The sequence below is a fragment of the Ictidomys tridecemlineatus genome, unplaced genomic scaffold (genome assembly GCF_052094955.1).
Source record: "Ictidomys tridecemlineatus isolate mIctTri1 unplaced genomic scaffold, mIctTri1.hap1 Scaffold_50, whole genome shotgun sequence".
Taxonomy (NCBI): domain Eukaryota; kingdom Metazoa; phylum Chordata; class Mammalia; order Rodentia; family Sciuridae; genus Ictidomys; species Ictidomys tridecemlineatus.
This window is the reverse complement of record NW_027523264.1, coordinates 957,254-976,740: the sequence shown is the minus strand read 5'-3', so window position 1 is coordinate 976,740 and position 19,487 is coordinate 957,254. Positions and strand designations below refer to the sequence as shown.

The window sequence follows — 19,487 nt, the reverse complement described above, 5'->3', positions numbered from 1 at the left end:
GTATTCCACAAATGTGAGCCACATGTATAATTTAAAATTTTCTGGTAGTTACATTAAAAAGGTAAGAAGAGAGGTTGGTTAGAGATGGTGTTTGGACCCTAGCAGTTTACTTCCAGAGGTCCAGTTCTTCATAATTAATATGGGTTAGTGAGTACTCCATGGCTGATCAAAGTCAAGCTCATTTAGAATAGATGCCTTCAGCCATATTGAAGAAAGAAAAGGAAACTAAAAATGTTGAGCAGAGGAGATGGATCGTGGAGCTAGTTATTTCCTCTTGAAAAACTTGGCATCAAGACAAGAGGCTTGATTTCTTGCATGGTTATGTGTTCAAGATATGATACATCAATTATAGAAAATGGGGTATACTTTGGTGACTGTGATGGTTGATTTTACACATAAAATGACTAGACAAAAGGGTGCCCAGACATTTGGCCAAATATAATTCTGGGTGTATCTGTGAGGGTGTTTCTAGATGACATTAACATTTAAATCAGTAAACTGAATAAAAGATTCCTCTATCTAATATGATGGCCCTTGTACAATCAATTGAAGAACTGAATAAACAAAAAGGGCTAGCTAAGGGAAGTGCTTCCTGGCCACCTGAACTGAGACATTGGTCTTATCTGGCCTTCAGACTCAGACTGAAACATCAGCTCGTCTTGGATCTCCAGCCTGCCATCTTTTAGACTATAACTTATACCATCAGCTCTCCTGGTTTTCAGGCCCTAGACTTGGACTGGGAACTGCACTTTGGCTCTCCTTGGTTTCCATCTTGTCAACTGCAAATCCTGGAATTTCTCAGCCTCCATACTTACATGACCCAATCCCAGTCTAAAGTAGGGGAGTTAAGAATATAGGTACCATTTTCACTACTTAATTTTATCAACTGTTGAGATTTTAGAAGGAAGTAGTTCACAGGCTTTTTTGTTTTATTTTGTTATTTGTGCACTGCAGTTGCACATAATGGTGGGATTATCATTACATATTATTTATGTGTACAATATAACAATATAATTTGGCCAATATAAAATAAAAAAAGAGGTTGGGAGTATAGCTCAATGGTAGAGTGCATGCTTAGTGTGAAAGGCATGCTTAGTGTGAAATTATATTCCCTAGCACATATTTCTTTTTTTTACACAAAGTAAAAAAAGAAACAGGTAAAATTAATTTAATAAATATATTTTGTTGAATACAGCACAAGTGTTATCATTTCCACATGTAATTCTTTTACATGCTAAGTTTTCAAACTGCAGTATATGTATTACACTTCTAACATATCTCAGTTCTGACTAGTGACTTTGTAGTTGCTCAGTGTCTGCACGTGGTTTACACCTACTAATTAGACAAAAAGTAATACTGAATTAGACAGATTTTTGGAAGTTACACTCCACAATAAGAAAAAAAGTTTTTAGGTGAAATGATTGGTATAAAATAGCTCATACATTATGTGACTAGTACTGATATTAATTCATGTAATTTTTATAACAACCCTTTGAGATGGTTACTAGTATGTGTATTTTATAAATGAGGAAAGAGGAGAGGTGAAGTAGAATTATCTATCCATGTATCTGGTGAGCAGAAAAATAACCCTAAAGTTAGCTACTTCCTAATTCCTGGAGTGTGTGACTTTGTTAGGTTACGGGGCAGAGGGAAATTAAGATTGCATTTGGAATTATGGATGCTAATCAGCTGACCTTAAGAAAGGGAGGTAATCCTGGTTTATCCAGGTGAGCCCATTTAAACAAGAGTCCTTTAGATATGGAGCAGCAGGTGGATGAGGTCAAAGTGATGTATCTATCTTACTTGCCCACACTGGCTTTGAAAATGGAGGAAGGTGCGAGAAGTAAAGTCCAGGATGCAGGCTGCTGTGGAAGCTGAAAATAAATTCTCCTAGAGTCTTCAGAATGGTATACCTTGAGATTATCCTGGTGAGATTGGTGTTGGAATTCTGACCTACAGAATTTATTGTCTTACAAGGTAATAAATCTGTGTTGCTTTAAGCCACTAACTTTATGGTTATTTGTTACAGGAGAATAGGAGTAAAACACTAGCAATAGGTATAGGCACTAGGTAATGATGTAAAATCTTTTATATTTATAATATGAGTCCTGGGTTTGAAGAACTTTTTGTTAATTGTTAGCTATTTACTGCAATTAAGTCACATCACTACTTCTCTTCCTTAGGGGTCCTGTTTCTTCTACTACATTTTGAAAAACTGGTTGAAAGATGACTGGTGTTGAATACTATTTAAAAAGACATAATTTTTCTTGCCAATAGGAATATAAATATGAGTTTTAGTTCTGACTGAAATATTGGGCATTTGGGAAGTCCTTGATAAAATGAATATTAGTTTGAGCAATTTCTGGTTACTAAGTTAGGTATCATTTATGTATATATAAATTACCTTGTAGGTAAGTATACTTTACTGTCTTTTATGTAACTCTTATGTATCAGCCTTTGATATTACACATTTACTTGTGGGTGATTAAATTGAGTAAGAGATTACCTTCCCATACAGAATAAAATCCTATTTCTTCTGCCTTTTAGAGAATAGCCTGGTCTGTGGATTGCCTCTCTCCTACTTGCTTATTCCCACAGAGTGACACATAGCTTAGCCTCTTTTCATATTCTGTCATTTTCCTGGAGCTCCAAAGGTAAGGGATTCCTTAGGTCAATTCCAAGGTTCTTACACATTGAAATATGTGCTTCTAGGAGGAGAGAAGCTACCTGCTAACATACTTGCCTCTGTACTAACAATGTAAAGATTTTACTTCAGGGATGTGTGTTTTGCTTACTGCTTTCATTATCCCGTGTAGCTTTGTCAAAATGCTGATATATCACAATATTCTGTGCAGATATAAAGACTGACTTTTTTTTTGAAAGTACAGTTCCTGAGGTGTACTGGTTGAATGTAGAAAAGAATGCTAGATTTTTCAGAAGTCTCCCCCACAGGGTCCTCCGGGACCATGGTGATGTGAAGTGTTTGTGGGTTTCTGTCTTGAAACCTCAGAAGGGGAAAACTTAAGCTTCTTGTACTGGGTGTAGCCTGGGCTCCAGGTGTTTAATTGGTGCAGTCTCATCTTCTAGACTATCTGTGGCTTAGGAACTGGTATGATATTCCTGCTTTTGTTCTCAGAGACTCTAGGCTGCTGCTGATTGCTCCTGTGTGATTACAGTTGCTTTTACTTGTAAAAGTCTTTAAAGGTAAAAATTAGGATTTAGAAATAAGGTAAAAAAAAGTTGTTGGTGATTTTGTTTTCCAGAGAGAACTTCATTTGCAGACCTCTAGGTTTTCTTTTTTTTTCAAATTTTATTTTGATTTGATGCATTTAAGTAAAAAGTTGTGCAAAAAGGCTAAAATGATTCACTTTTCAAGTTTAACTTGCAAACTGGTATAAAGTTAGCATACACCTGAGGCCACAAGTACTGCATGCTTTCTCCAGCCTGATCTGATTCCTCTCACTCTGGGCTCTAGCTACACTAGACTAATTGTTGTATTCTACAAGTATCATGTATAGTCAGTAGCAGCACAAAACAGTGGTTCTGAGTACAGAGGCTGGGGTAGATAGCTTGGACTTGGATCCTACTCTCCTTACTTATTTGTTGTAAATCTTAACCTCCCCGTACTTTGGTTTCCTTATTCAAAAGCAGGTGTGTAATTATTTCATAGAGTTGCAGTAACCATTAAGTGGCTTAATACACACAATAGGCTGAGAACAATGCCTGGAAACTTGTTAAGTATTCAGTAAATGTTACCTCCTGCTTTCATCACTTGTTTTTCTATCATTCTTAAGCTAGTCTCACATGGTTGTTCCAGGTTTTTGCTATTTTTATTTCTTAAAATATTCTGTATTCTAATAGTCATTGATTTCATGATTTTGCCCAAAAATGTCCAGCTATGGTTCTAACTTTGCCTGCACATTGGAATCATCTGTAGATAGTAAAAGATAGCAAGGCATGATTATTTTCTGTGTTAATCATTGTTCTTTTGCAGTACTGGGGATTGAATGCAGCCTTGTACATAATAGGCAAGCATTCAGCCACTGAGCTGCATCCCCATCCTTTTTTGTTTTCAATTTTGAGGCAGGGTCTTACTAAGTTGCCCAGGGTGGCCCTGCACTTGAGATCCTCCTGCCTCAGCCTCCTGATAAGACATGAGTGTTTGGTTTGTGATGGAGGTAGTTTATAGTAGCTTGTAAAAGCTGATTATTGTATTTTCAGGAATTTTATATCAGATTGTTGAAATATTGATAGCTTGAAATCGGCCATTGTAAAAATATTCACACTCTCAAAATTAGTACATGTTATCATCGCACTCCTCCCAATGTGCTTGATCTTGTAGTGATGTGCTTGTGATTACTTAGTAGATATTGACCTTTCTAGTAGGGTGTATTAATTTGGTAGGGCTGTTGTAACAAAATAATACCAAGTAGGTGGGTTAACCGAAATTGTTTCACACATCTGGAGGGCAGAAGCCAAAATGAAGGTGGTTAGCAGTGTTCATTCTTCCTGAGAGCTGTGAAGGAAGAATTGGTTCTGGGCCTGTCTCCTTAGCTTGTAAGGTGACAGCCTTCTTCTATGTCTCTTCACATTGTCTTCCATGTCCGTATTACCCTTTCCAGTCATCTTGGAGGAACATCAATTTGCTAATGTGTTCTTTTTTTTTTTAATTCATTATACTATGAATTCCAGACAATCTATTGATTTTTTTTTTCTTTAAGAAGCTCTTTCTTGGGATAATATCAGAATTAGTATTTCTAGAGAAAAATATTAGTTTAGAAAGATTATATCAGAATGTTTATTTCTATGTACAAATGTGGCACAAGGAATCCCGTTGTTCTATATAATCAAAATGCACTAATAAAAAGAGAATTTTGTTATTTTAGGCTGTTTGAAGCAGTCATGAGCTTGTTAATGAACTTGTGAACTTGAGACACATAATCTGAGTGAAGTGGTCTTGATTTTGTGTCTTACTGAGAAAATGCTTTTAATCATGCATGAAAGAAATCTTCATGGATTTTCGGATGGATTTCCACTGATCTGAGAATGTTTTAATGTTGATAGTTCCCTTCAGGATTATGAAAGACTGTAGAGTTTTCAGAAAAGTCTGGGATTTTTTTTTTTTACTTTTTCTCAAAGGTAAATATAATGTCACATATGATTTTGTGATTTTGCTATTGAAAAAAAAATTGAACTGCTGGGAGAAAAAACAAATTTTTAAAAATTTAAATTGTATCACATACAAATACATGTAGTAGACATTCATAAATAGTTAACTATCATAATTTCAAAGCATATGAGTAGGGAATGTCCTTTTTGAAGTTAAGTATTTTTCTTCAGAGTGAGAGCTACTACTAACCATTACTTTTTGCTCAATAAATACTGGAATGATAATCCTATTCAGAAGTATTTGGAATACATATTTGCCTAGGAATTTTCTCGTGTTATTTTTTATGTTTTTTAAAAATAGAAAGTCTACCTATAAATTAAATATAGCAAATTTCAAAGCTTTATTTTAATCAACTTTAATTAGGTATAATTTACATGCAATAAAATTTACACCATTTAAGTATGAGTCAATCAGTTTATCACATATAACCCATCAGTAAAACTACCACCCCAATTAAGATCCAGGACATTTCCATCTTTCCCCACATTCTCTGTGCTGCTTTGCACTTGTTTTCTCCCCACACCACCTTGTACAAAAAGCAGCTACAGATCTGATTTCTGTCACTAGAGGACAGTTCACTGTTATAGAATTTCATGTTAATGGAATCATTAAAACATGTACTCTATTGTGTCCTGCTACTTTCACTTGGCATAATTCCTATCAGGTTCATCCATGTTGTTAAGGGTATGGGACATATGTTCATTTTTATTGTTCAGTAGTATTGCATTTTACAAATATACCAAAATTTGTTCATCCATTCACTTGCCAATTTGTTTCTAGCTTTTGGCTATTTTCAATAAAGCTGCTAAGAACACCCTTGCATTAGTCTTTACATGGACATATGATTTATTTGGGGCAAAGATCTAAAAGTGGAATTGCTGGATTGTGGTATTTAATTAAATAGGAAACAGCCAAATTATTTTTCAAAGTAGTTCCTCAGTTTACCCTTCCTCTGCCAGGTGTGAGAGTTGTAGTTGCTCCACCTCCTTGTCATCTCTTGCTATTGCTGGTCTTTTTAAGTTTAGCCATTCCAATAAATATATAATAGTATCACATTTTGGTTTTAATTTGCTTTTTCTAGATGACCAGTGATATATTCATGAGCTAATTGGCTATTCATTCATGTGTCTTCTTTGCTCATTTTAAGACTTAGATTGCTGTGTTGTGTTACTGAAACCTTAATACATTCTGAATAAAAGCACTCTGTTAAATACATGTATTATGGATATTTTCTCAGTCTGGTGCTTGCCTTTTAACTTTTTTAATATGTTCTTGGAAGAACAGAAGGTTTTAATTTTGATTCAGTTAAATATATCAATTCTTTTTTTATAGTTAGTGCTTTTTGTATCCTAAGAAAACTTTGCTTCCAATAAGATCATGAAGATTTTCTATTTTTTAAAGTATTTTTTTAGTTGTAGATGGACACAATACTTTATTTATTTATTTATTTATTTATTTATTTATTTATTTTTATATGGTGCTGAGGATGGAACCCAGTGCCGCACATATCCTAGGCAAGTGCTCTACTACTGAGCCACAACTTCAGCTCCTCTTTTATATTTTCTTCTAGAATTTTTTTTCTTTTTTTAGTTTATACTTTTACGTTTAGACCATTATATGTTTTGACTTCATTTTTGAGCATCATGATATGAGAAAGAGGGTTGAGGTTCATTTTTTTTTATACAGTCACCTGCCGCAGTCTTGGCTGGGCACTGAATCAGGAGCCACCACACACCTTGTAGATTCAAACAGCAATTCTTTATTCCCGAACTCACACCGGCCTCTACACATGTTCTGGGGAAATCCCTGTTCTGCCTTGCCCAATTCACGTCCCAAATACTTTCTGAATTCCACAGAGAACTCAACGGGAACTCAGGCAGCAGGAATGCCCCATTCCCAGCAGGAATAACCTTCAACCTGGAACTTCCCTAAAACCCAGATTGTCTTAAACCAGGAACGCCTTAAACCCAAATTATCCTAAGCCTGGATACTTCCTAAAACCTGCAGGATACACCTTAAACCTGGATCCACCCTGGTCCTTGAGCAGGGTCACCTTTCTCAAAGACACATGCAATGACACAGCAAATTTAACATGGGGTACGCTGGCAAGGAAATTTCGATGCGTCATTCCTACTTGGCAATGGCCCTCAGCAGTTACCAATAGTGTCCATACCATTTATAAAGAAGACTGTTTTACCCACCTTCAAAGGCTTTAGTTTGAATTTGACTTTGAAAAGTAGCCTAAAATTTTATGTTCCTGTAGTGCATATTTTAGACATTGACTTTTTAGAATGCCATTTTAAAAAGTTTTCTTTGGGTTTTCCTTGTTTGTTTTAGAAATTATGTATTACATATTAGAACTGTACTATGGGATAGGTCCCACCATGCCAATTTCTCCCTTATGGGTCCAACTGGAGATGAATATAAAATAGATGATGGTGATGATGATGATGAAGAAGACGACTTAGAAGTGTGTGTATATAAACAAGCTAATGGAATTTGTGATACATTTGGGAAAGCACATAAATATCATAAACTGGTACAATCTTAAGTAACCAATATTAGAGTTTAACAACTCTTATCATTAATTTTCTTATGTTAAACTTTAAAAATAGCCCTAATATAGATAAGCCTTTCTGTACCTTCGGTTTTCTCATATGTAAGAAATGATACTGAAATGACTTTTGAATAACTACTTTTGTTTCTCCTTGTAAAAAGAAAATGCTTTTGAACCTGTGAAAATGTTTTGTACCTGTTTCAAGGCATTTTAAACATTAGAAATAGGTGGTATTTTGGGGACAGACAGTATAGTTTCTGAAATCACAGATGAGCAACTTTTCCTAGCCTTTTTCTTCTGTTCCTTTTGGAGAGAAAAGGGTGCTACTGAGAATATTCCTGCTTGCTGGTGTTTTCTTTACCTTGTGCTTGTCCTGCCCAATTACAAATATTCTATAACCCTCTCCCTTTTTTCCATTGATCACATGACTAACTACTCCCAAGTCTTGTTCTTAAATGACAATAAATAGTAACAATGACAGCAATTGCTGATACTGAGTATTAGCCAAGGATTTATATTTATTTACTTAAAGGCTTTATATTTATTGACTGAGTTAATCCTCATACTCTGGAGAGAGAAGCCCATGTTATCTTTTTTCTACCCATGTTATTTTTTTCCTCCCCATGTTATCTTAAAGCAGATTTTACAGATGAGAAAACTGAAGTGCAGAGGTGTTAAGTGACTTGTCTAGGATTATATAATCATTAAATGGCAGAACTGGGATTTGATCCAGACTTCTTGGCTCTGCAGCATGCTTGGTTATATAGCCTCTCAGGAAGAACAAGGAAATGACTATTCCCTCCTGTCTCCTCTGATTCTGGAAATTTCAAAGGAGTAGTTTTATAGCACAATTAACATAATTTTGGTATTGTTTCTTGAAATTTCTTTTTTTTTACCATGCACATTCCAGTTTATCTCTTTCTCTTTCTCTTTCTCTCTTTGTCCCTCCCTCCCTCTCTGCCTCCCTCCAGCCCGCTTTTTCTGTTAGTAAATTTTCTGGGGGTGGGGGGGGTGGGTACTGTACTGAAAACAAACTAGCTTTGACCTGTAATCCTAATGACTGAGGAGACTGAAGCAGGAGGCTCACAATTTTGAAGCCAGCCTGGACAATTTAATGAGACCTTGTCTCAAAATGAAAAATAAAAAGAACTGGAGATATAGGTCAGTGGTAAAGTACTCCTAGGTTCAGTCCCCAGTACCAAAAGGAAAAAGCCTGCATGTACAGGAGAGAGCAACACGGAGCCTTGCGTGTGGTTATTCTTCTAAGAAAGTGGCTGAGAGGTGCATGGTGCTGGGGGTATGGTATGTGTAGGTGGCTGGTGAAAGATTTGGGATTGTGATGAACTGACAGATAAAGAAGGATGGGGTTGGGCTGGGGTTGTGGCTCAGTGGTAGTGTGCTTGCCTTGCATGCATGGAGTGCTCGCTGGGTTTGATCCTCAGTACCACATAAATAAATAAAATAAAGGTATTGTGTCCATCTATAACCTAAAACTGAAAAAAAAGGATAGGGTTTAAAAATCTTTTTCAAGGCAATTCTATCCTTAAGATTTCCAAGATCAAGGAAGAAGCTTTTCTTGAAGTTCTTGAAGACAGGAAGGAAACCTTCCCCTTCAAGTTTTTTTTTTCTCCTTCCCTTTCCCTTATCTTCAAAGTTTGAGAACTCTTTTTTTCCCTCTGCTTGATGGAAGGGGAATCCTTCAGTTCTGCAGTATCTCTGACATGTACTCTGTTTTCTGGTTAGGTTTTTCTGAAGAAGACGTACCACCTGAACCTCAAACATTCAGTGGTAGAGTGCTTGTCTATGATGTATAAGGCCCTCAGTTTGAACCCCAGCCCTGTCAAAAAGAAAAAGAAAAGAAAACTCTGTAATTTCAAATGAGCCCTTACTGAAATTGTTTTAAGTTAAAAATGAATTTATTGGCTCATATGAGTGAAATCATATGGCAGGATGGCACCAGCTGCTGTACTCCACACTTTCAGGTTCAAGCCCAGGGAAAGGAAAAATATCTTTTCTGAGCAGCTGCATAAATTCTGTAATCTATGCTTTACTTTTTAATTCTCTCTTTTAGTAATCAATTTCATTTTTTGAATAAATTGTGTATTCTCAGATTTTAAAAACAAAGCAGTTTTAAAAAGATATAAGGTAAACAGTTTTTCTTCTAGCTTGTCCCTTTTGTCATTTTAATGGGCCTCTTTGTTCAGCTTAATACTTTTTGTTCTGAATTTTATCTTTCTGATGATGAAATCTGGGCTTATGCTTTCTTTTTATTTGCACTTGCCTAGTTTATACAGGCATTTTTCAGCCATTTTTTATTTTAAATCTTTCTGAATTACTTTATTGTGAGGTATGTTCCTGTTTATAGCACAAGAATTTTTTATGTAATCCATTTCAAGGTTAATATTTATTTATTTATTGGCCATTGGGGATTGAACCCTGAGGCCCTCTATCACTGAGCCATGCCTCCAGCCATTTATCTGTTTATCTATCTATCTATGTATCTATCTGCCTATTTATTTATTGAGACACAGTCTCATTAAGTTGCAGAGACTTGCCTTCAAACTTAGGATCCTCTTGCTTCAGCCTGCAAAGTTGGTGGGATTACAGTGTGCACCACCATGCCTGGCTACTAATTTTCTCTTAGTAATGGGTGTAGCCCATTTCTTCTATTACTGTATCAGATATATTTGATATTAATTTGTCCATATTATTTTGTATATGTTTTATTTTTGTATCTTTTAAAGAATTTTTCACTGTATGGTTGCTGATGTTATGGGGTTATTCTGGTATTTTTGTTCTAGTACTTATTATAATTTCACATAATGCCATTAGTCTTATAATAAAGTGGTCATAGTTCTGTACTGTGAGCACTTATAAACTTAATGAATTTCATACTAATTCTAGTATAGAGATATTACAACCATGTTACAGTGTGTGTCTCTTAATCAAGAAGTCTGTTTCATTCTGCCTTCAGAGGAGAGAGCAAATTACTCAGCCAGGAAGCTTGGAACTCAGTCAGGATTATCATTATCAATAAGTGGGCTGTCAGAAGAGGCCTTGTGAATTTTTCCAGAGTAGACTGTGAGCCTTTAATAAGTCTCTTTTTATCTATAAATATTAGTTTCTAAAGTCATCACAAATCATAAAATGTGTCAACTGATATTTGTTCACAGTTGAACCTTGGCTAGGCATCTCTGAAGCTGGTCTGTTTTTTGATACTGAAAAATCACCAATTTTATGTCCATTTTGAAATTAAAATATATTATAGATCTGAAGTTCTCTTGTAGTGTGGGCTCCATACTTATTGAGAGTTTTATCACCATTTAAATTTTTAAAACAATATATTTGGCAACAGAGGCATGTTACATATAAAAAGGATTCAGTTCTGTTGGCATATCCTACTTAATAACCGAGACCCCTTTCCTGATCTTATCCTGATATCTGGGCCCAGGGAGGAGCCTACCTTCTTTCAGCCTTCTGTCCACTCTGGACAGAAGTAGCCTCTGTGAAGGATGGTAGAGGAAAAGCGGTTTTAGACTTTTTAGACCAAGTCAATTATACAACTATAGATGAATTCCTTAATTTTTATTTGGTGGAAGGTGTTTACTGCCCACCTTTCATAGAACAGTTGAAACAGACTATCACTGGGGTATGTTCTTTAGAGAGTTCCATTTTCATTTTTCACTATAGTCCTATGATGGCTGTCAGGTAGGCTAGTATATCAGTCTGCAGTTTATGTGTTAATCATGCAGGAAACCTGTTAAAAATAAAATTGTTCCCTTCCCTCTAACTTTCTGCTGAATTTGGGGTGTGGAATCTGTGCCTTTGATGTGTACTTCAGTCGTGTGACTCTGATATAGGCCTGCCACAGACTATACAGTTTGAGGAAATTAAGAGTTGACAATTCTGTGAGACAGTTTTATCACTGTTTAATCTTTCAAAAACAATACATTTGGTAACAGTCAGGAGTGTTACATGTGAAAATGATAAAGTAGAGATTTTACTAAAACACAGTTTTACAAAATTCTGGTATTTCTTATGTGCAGAATTTCTAATAGATTTTTTGTTCTAAGGAGAAGGGCATTAGAATTTGCCATTTCTTTAATTAAGAAGTCTGGGAAAATACAAATAGGAGATTTTATAACTTTAACTATTTTGTGAACAAAATATTTGCACGAGGATGTTTAATATACAGATTATGAAACAATGATTTTAACATTCTTGTAAATGTTTCTACGAAAGCCTCAAGAATAACTGACAAGTTCAATTTATCAAATTTAATGGGTTTCTAAATCCTTATCTGCTTATCAAACAGAATCTTAATTAGAACAGTAATTGAGTAACCAGCTGCCTCTTGTGTTCACTCTAGGAACTTTTATGAAAACATTGTGGAGCTCATGTAAGGTCATTCATTGTTTTTTGAGTTGCTAAATAATAACTTTGTTGTAGACTTCTAAAAATCCAGGTATTAAGGAAATCTGTAGGAAGATAAACATTGATAGGAGCTTTACAGTAGTTAATCTGATACTCTCTTCTTAGTGGGTTAAGATAGGGAAAACAACAACAACAACAACAAAAACCCTTCTTCAGTACCACAGATGGGAGAAAATCCCCCCTCTTAGGTTCTTCCTCCATGAGCATAAGCCTGCTTAAACTGTAGGAGAACTGGGAAAGCCCTCAGAGCTGGGTGCTATCGGTTTCGATATTATTAATCTGTATCTCTTTGTGACTTTGGACATTGTACTTAATCTCTTAAAGCTCAGTTTACTCATTTTTAAAATTGAACTGCTGCTGCCTGCCTCAAGGGAAGAAGGATTGTGGAACTTGTACTCATTTATTCATTTAGTTGTTCAGTGTAATACTACAAAGATTGACTACCTCTTCTGTACTAGGTACTGTTTCAGGCATTGGTACAGCAAAAATAAAACTGCTAAAAGACCCTGTGCTCGTGAATTCTAGTGATGAATGCCATTTTACATTAGGTGATTGAGATAGATGTCACTGAGAAGGTAACTTGAAGAGCTGAGGAGGATGAGGATGTCATGTGGTTATCTAGGAAAGAACATTTTGGGCAGAAGGAAAGTAGATGCAAAGTCCCTGAGGTAAGGCCTTAGCTGTGAGTGTTATTAGAGCAGAAGGAATGAAGGTGAGTTTAGAAATATATGAGGTTAGAGAAAGTGATTGGGCCAGATCAACATCTAATGTTTAAACCACTACCACTACTACCACCACCACTAGTACTACTACTACTGCTATTACTACTACTACTACTACTACTACTACTACTACTACTTTTTACTTAGCCCTATTAAAAAAGCAGGTCTTCTGAGGGCAGGGGGTTTTATGTGATAGAGAATTCTGAATATGCAACTTGGAAATTCTTTTCCTATTCATAGTGGAGAATGCGGAGCTACTGAAGGAATCAGAGAAGGAAAGTACAGCTCTCAGAGGAACCTTATACAGGGGCTTGAGGGGTAGACTAAATGTTACTATTTTGTTATTCATTATGAGTCCAAAGAGTAATTGGTAGAAATGACTGTGAATGTTTACAAAGCATTATATGGACTATTTTTTGGAATCATGTTGATTAATGAAAAATGCTAATTGTTTGCACCACACTTATTTTTCAACTGCTTCCTATTTTTCCCCTAATTGTGGAAAATTCCTCAGTGCATTTTATTTAGGAATTTTTTCTTCATGACTTATTTTTGCTTCAAAGATTGATTCTTAATTAAAAAATAATTTGTTTAAATGGAACATTTTTTATTATTTTATTTTGTGTCTAATTTCTTTTACATTCCCTGACACTTATCTCTGTATTTTATGGAATAATTTTTATTTATATATATTAAACATGTAGAAAAATGCACAAGTCACACAGGCATAGTGCAGTAAATTTTTAAAAAGTGAATACACCTCTGTACACAGCATCCAGATCAAGAAATAGAGCATTGTGAATACCCCAGAAGCCTCCTTTGTGCCCTCCCTGACATTTTTTTTTAGAACCAGGGGTTGAACCCAGGTTGCTTAACCACTGAGCTGCATCTCCAGCCCTTTTAAAGATATTTTATTTGAAAACAGGGTCTTGCTAAGTTGCTTAGGCCTTGCTAAGTTGCTGAGGCCGACTTTGAACTCATGATCATCCTGCCTTAACCTCTCCAGCTGCTAGAATAACAGGAGTGTGCCACCTCGCTTGGACTTTGTGGCCCCTTTCTGTCACTGCTGTCCCTCAAAAACTCTACATATAAATTAATTTTTCCTGTTTTGATTTTTATATAAATAAAATTATATGGCATACACTATCTTCTGGCTTCTTATGTTTTTGAAATTAAAAAGTTATTCTCATTGCTGCCTGAATGTCCCAAGGAAAACAGGGCAGAGGCTGGGAGGGTCAACCACTCAAGAAATGCTTCCTACTCAGGCCGGAGAGAAGAAAGCGGCTCAGTTGGGACGCGGGTATGGACCCCCACTTGCTACCTGGAGCTCAGTTCCACAGGGAAAACCCTTCACATGGATCTGTGACTCAGGACCTGGGGAGCTGGGGCTGGAGGGCGCACTGGAGCCCTAAGTCAATGTTTCCAGAGCAAACACCACCACCAGAAGTGGCAAGGTCACTGACACACCACATGGCTCTCCCCAGCTAGGGCCAGGTCCCTTTAGGATCATTGTTATCATTCCTGGATCCGCCATCCCGGCCCTGGCGCTGCCATCCCGGCCCTGGCGCTCTGATACTCCTCAATTGGTCCATTCAAACAGAGGCCCATTTTGCATATTATTCTTAATAAATATTCATAGTTCAAGCCATAATGGCCCTGTCAAGGCTCCTGCTTTGAATGCATGTTAACAACAGAGTGTCTTTGTATACTTACATGTAAAAATACACTGGCCACCCTGTGGATATGCAGCATATATATTTATAAATAGTTATCACTGAATCATGGCTGACATTTTCAAAATGCTGTATTTGAACTAGACCTCGTTTTTTTCTGTCTCCCAAGCTGAGAGGCCAGAAGAGGTTAATTAATCCAATTTTGCCTAATAATGTGTGGCGTAATGATCTATTATAGTTAATTGCAACCATTTGAGTTTATGAAAAGCTAAGCCCATGATGAAACTATGAAGAAAAAAATAATTGCAATTACACTAGGGGAAAAAACCACACCGCTGGGTGTGAGTTAATTATTGCCCAAACTCCCATTATAAACAAACAAAGTGTGTGGGGACAAATGATTCTACTGTGAAAACAACATGAAAATGGTTCATATAAATAAAAAGTCCAGGGATCAGAAGTAAATTTCTCCCAATTGATTTGATGCTACTTCCCCTTTCTTATTTTATTTTATTTTATTTTATTTTATTTTATTTTATTTTATTTTATTTTTTTTGGTTACAAGGATTGAACCCAGGAGTTAACCACTGTGCCACATCCTTGGCCTCTTTTTTTTAATAATATTTTTTTATTCGTAGAATCCCACTGGTTATACAGTTATATAGAGAGAGTAATAATGTTTACTGATTCATTCTATTATCTTTCCTACCCCTATACCCCTTCCCCTCCCTTCATTCCCCTCTACCTAATCTAAAGTAATTCTATTCTTCCCTAGCTCCCTGCCTCATTGTGAATCAGCATCTGTATATCAGAGAAAACATTCAGCCTTTGGTTTTTTGGGATTGGCTTATTTCACTGAGCATGATATTCTCCAGCTCCATTCATTTACCAGAAAATACCAGAATTTCATTCTTCTTTAAGGCTGAGTAATATTCCATTGTATATACCACATTTTTTTTATCCATTCATCTGTTGAAGGGCACCTAGGTTGGTTCCATAGTTTAACTATTGTGAGTTGAACTGCGATAAACATTGATGTGGCTGCATCACTGTAATATGATGATTTTAAGTCCTTTGAGTATAAACTGAGAGGTGAGATAGCTGGGTCAAATGGTGATTCCATTCCAAGTTTTTTGAGAAATCTCCATACTGCTTTCTGTTTTGATTTTCATTTCTCTAATTGCTAAAGAGGTTGAACATTTTTCCATGTATTTGTTGATCAATTGTATTTCTTCTTCTGTGAAGTGTCTGTTCAGTTCTTAGCCCATTTATTGATTGGGTTATTTGTATTATTATTATTATTATTATTATTATTAAGTTTTTTGAGTTCTTTACATATCCTGGAGATTAATGCTCTATCTCAGGTACATGTAGTAAAGATTTTCTCCCATTCTGTAGACTCTCTCTTCATGTTACTTTTTTATATTCTATTTAGAGACAGGGTCTTACTAAGATGATTAGGGCCTTGCTAAGTTGCTGAGACTGGTTTTGAACTTGGGATCCTTCTGCCTCAGCCTCCTGAGCCACTGGGATACTTCTCCTTTCTTGACACTTAAATAGGGCACTGTATTGCAGGTATATTCATGTCCAAGGTTATCTAGTGGTTAAGTTTGTGGCTAGGGCTGACACCCTGAGAAGTTTCATTCAGTCCATATCATGGCTCAGACACAAGCTTCTGCCTGAAGTACCTGGCATGATTTTTTTCTGCACTGTGAAACTATCTCTACTGGTGGAAAAGCTTACCAGGCTTTGCAACTATTGGCTTCTATTGACCAATCAAGCACATGCCTGACTCTTAGGACAACAGCATATACCCACCTCCAGGCTGGATCCCATCTCCAGGCTGGACTGCTCACAGTATCTGCCCTGCACGCCACAGCTATGGGTGTTTCTTTACATCCCAACCCTTACTCTGCTGTGCTTGTGATCCTTCCCCCACTCCAGCAGAGTAGGGGCTTCCTTAGGACTGTGACAGTCATTTTTTTCCTCTATACCCTGGCAATAGTAGTTGCCCAGCCCCTTAATAAAGTTTTAAATGAATAAACAAAAGAAAGAATGAATGAATGAGTACATTTTCCTTCCTTACAGGCCTAAGTCAGCACAAATCACTTGTTCTTTTCCCCAAAAGTGTCCTTTGTTTCTTCTCCCTGAGGGGACTGTTTCATGGGTTTCTTGAATCCTTCCCAGGCACACAGTAGTGTAACCACAAGATCAGCTACCTAATTTGTAGGGCCCACTGAAAAATGAAAATGCAAGCCTCCTACTTTTAATTATTATTCTAATAATTTTGAAGCTTAAAAATTCTTTAAAATTCACAAACTTAAATTATTGGGACTGGGGTTGTGGCTCAGCGGTACAGCACACACCTACTGTGCTTGAGGCACTGGATTTGAACCTCAGCACCACATATAAAAATAAAAAATAAAAGTATTGTATCCACCTACAACTAAAAAATGTTTTAAAAAATATTAAATTATTAAGAAGTATTAAGAATTTCAAAACAGAGCTGCATTAATCCTTTCTAAGAGCCAGGCCATGAGTCTGGCCCATGGTCCATGGTTGCAGGTCCATGAAGTCTGCTGTGTCTAGCCACCTATTTGAAATTACCCTGCATGCCATGCCCTTTTATCTGGTAACTGCAACTTTTATTTGAGGACCCAACTATGTATGTAGCTTGCTTGGGACTAACATCACCTCACTATTCCAGGTGTGGATGTGTGATCTGACCTGGTCAATGAGAGAACTGCATCCTCCTGGCCATGATTGGTTTAAGGATGGGCATGTGACTCAAGCATAACCAATGAGAATATGCCTCAGAATTTTGCTTCAAAAAGGAGGTACTTTTTCCTTGTGCTGTTAACTTGGTCATCAGTTGGGAAACCCTGCCTGGGAAAAAACTGATACTAAAAAAGCAGGGCTGAAATGATGAGATGAGATTCCTGCCAACATCTGATTGAGCTGATCTTCTATTTGTTTCTGTTCTTTCTTTCATTCCTCTTCTTGTTCTTTTAAAATATGAACCAATAAATTTCCTACTTGGCCTAAGCCAGCTTATGTTGGTTTCACTCACTTGAAACTGAGAGAGACCTGACTAATGGGTTGGAGCTTAATAAATGCCTTTCAGTTTGAATGATATACTGCAAGGACTTGAAGGAGTCCATTATTTAGTTCTAGTTCTGTCACCGTTCTCTGCTTGGTTTCTTCAGACTGGAATATCAAGGCAGGAAATAGAATAGCCCAAAAGCTGTGACTGGGTTATTAAAATGAGAATTTAATAGTTCTAGTTCTGTCACCGTTCTCTGCTTGGTTTCTTCGGACTGGAATATCAAGGCAGGAAATAGAATAGCCCAAAAGCTGTGACTGGGTTATTAAAATGAGAATTTAATAGTATGTTAAGGATTATTTCTTATCCATGCTCATTTTTTATGTGTGTAGAGGGAGGCAGAAGGGGAAGGCCTTTCTGCTTTGGGGATTTGAAAACAGTTTTTAACATTAAATGTGTCTACTTTTTATAATATGAAAGGATCATTATTAAGTTTATTTTTTCATAGGATTTGAAGAGAATCAACTCAGACCATCTTGCCTTTCCAGACTGAGCACTGGTTCCAAATAGCTAACTCTGACCATCCATGCCAACCCTTCCTGTGAGGACAAGTTTAGGGGTACACAGCAGTCCAGGTGAGCCCCATTCTTTCTCACCCCAGGACTCAGCCTGCTGCTCCTCCCTCTCTGTTCAGCGTCTACCATCTGCAGGCCATTTGGGGGCTTACTGACTTGGGCTTACCCACAGCCCTGCCTGCATCTTTTCACCATAGTTTCATTTGGACTCTTGAGCCAAGGTCTCAGTTTGCTGATTCCACTGCCAATAGCAAACATTATCTATCTTCTGGATATGCTGGCAAGGAAACCATTTTTTTGTTTTGTTTTGTTTTACCCTTCGGGGCCAGCCAAAATCAGAGGCCAGTTAATCTTCCTGGTGATCTCATCTGAGTATGCTTCTCATCTGCCCAGAATGGAGCCTAATCTGTGCTTGGCTGCAATGCTGTGAAAGCCCCACCTCATTCATCTGCCCCTGAAGGTGACCTGATAGCCATTGCTGAGGATGGTGCTGGGTTGTCCTCTTTCCCCCTGAGTTTCCTGTTCTATCTGCTCCCACAGATCCTTCACTGAATCCTTTTTGCCTTTTTGAAGCTTGATAATTCCATGGATTCCACCTGTCCTATGCCCTCTCATGGCTCTCAGGTAGAACCTTCCAGTACCTCTCCCCAGCTCCAGTCCTGCCATCTTCCTGGATAAGCTGAATATTTTTTTTTTGTCTCAGCCAGTATCCTAACCTCAAATTTGTTTACCTCCTCAACTTCAGTGACCTCCTCTCTCCACCACTTCAGCTGTGACTATGTCTTATGCGTTCTCAAAACTCAGAACTGAAATGTTAAGCTCCAAACCACACCCTCTCCTTTTCTTTTCTTTCTTCTTTTGGTATAGGGGATTCAACCCAGGGCATTTATACCACTGAGTTATATCCCTAGCTCCTTTTATTTATTTATTTTTTCTAGGCAGGGTTTTGCTAAATTTCTGAGACTACCCTTGAACTTGTGATCATCCTGCCTCAGTCTCCTGAGTCTCTGGGATTGTAGGTGTGGGCCATTGTGCCTGGCCTCAAATCCCATTTCCTAACTTCAATTCCCTTCAGTTCCTTGGTTTCCGGCAATAATACTGTAAGACATTTAGCATTTTTGTTTATAAAGACCCATGGACAATGGACAAATCCATTTTCCCTGAATTCACACATTCAGAGCCAGGAGTGTAGCTTAGTGACAGAGCACTTGCCTAGCAAGTGTGAGGCCCTGGATTTCATTCCCAAGACAAACCAAAAAAACAAAAACAACAACAACAAAATCATATTCAGCAAATATCTATTGACTCCACAC

The 19,487-nt window shown here is 37.0% G+C and overlaps 1 long non-coding RNA gene across 1 annotated transcript in view; it reads left to right on the top strand.

Annotated features, from left to right (window-relative positions):
* LOC144373824 (uncharacterized) overlaps nucleotides 1-19,455 on the top strand; it is a 41,166-nt gene extending 21,711 nt beyond the window's left edge. Inside the window, exons 3-4 of the long non-coding RNA XR_013433371.1 lie at nucleotides 17,264-17,393; nucleotides 18,108-19,455. This is a non-coding gene — a long non-coding RNA (uncharacterized LOC144373824). The remainder of the gene's footprint in view (nucleotides 1-17,263; nucleotides 17,394-18,107) is intronic.
* The last annotated feature ends 32 nt before the right edge of the window (nucleotides 19,456-19,487 follow it).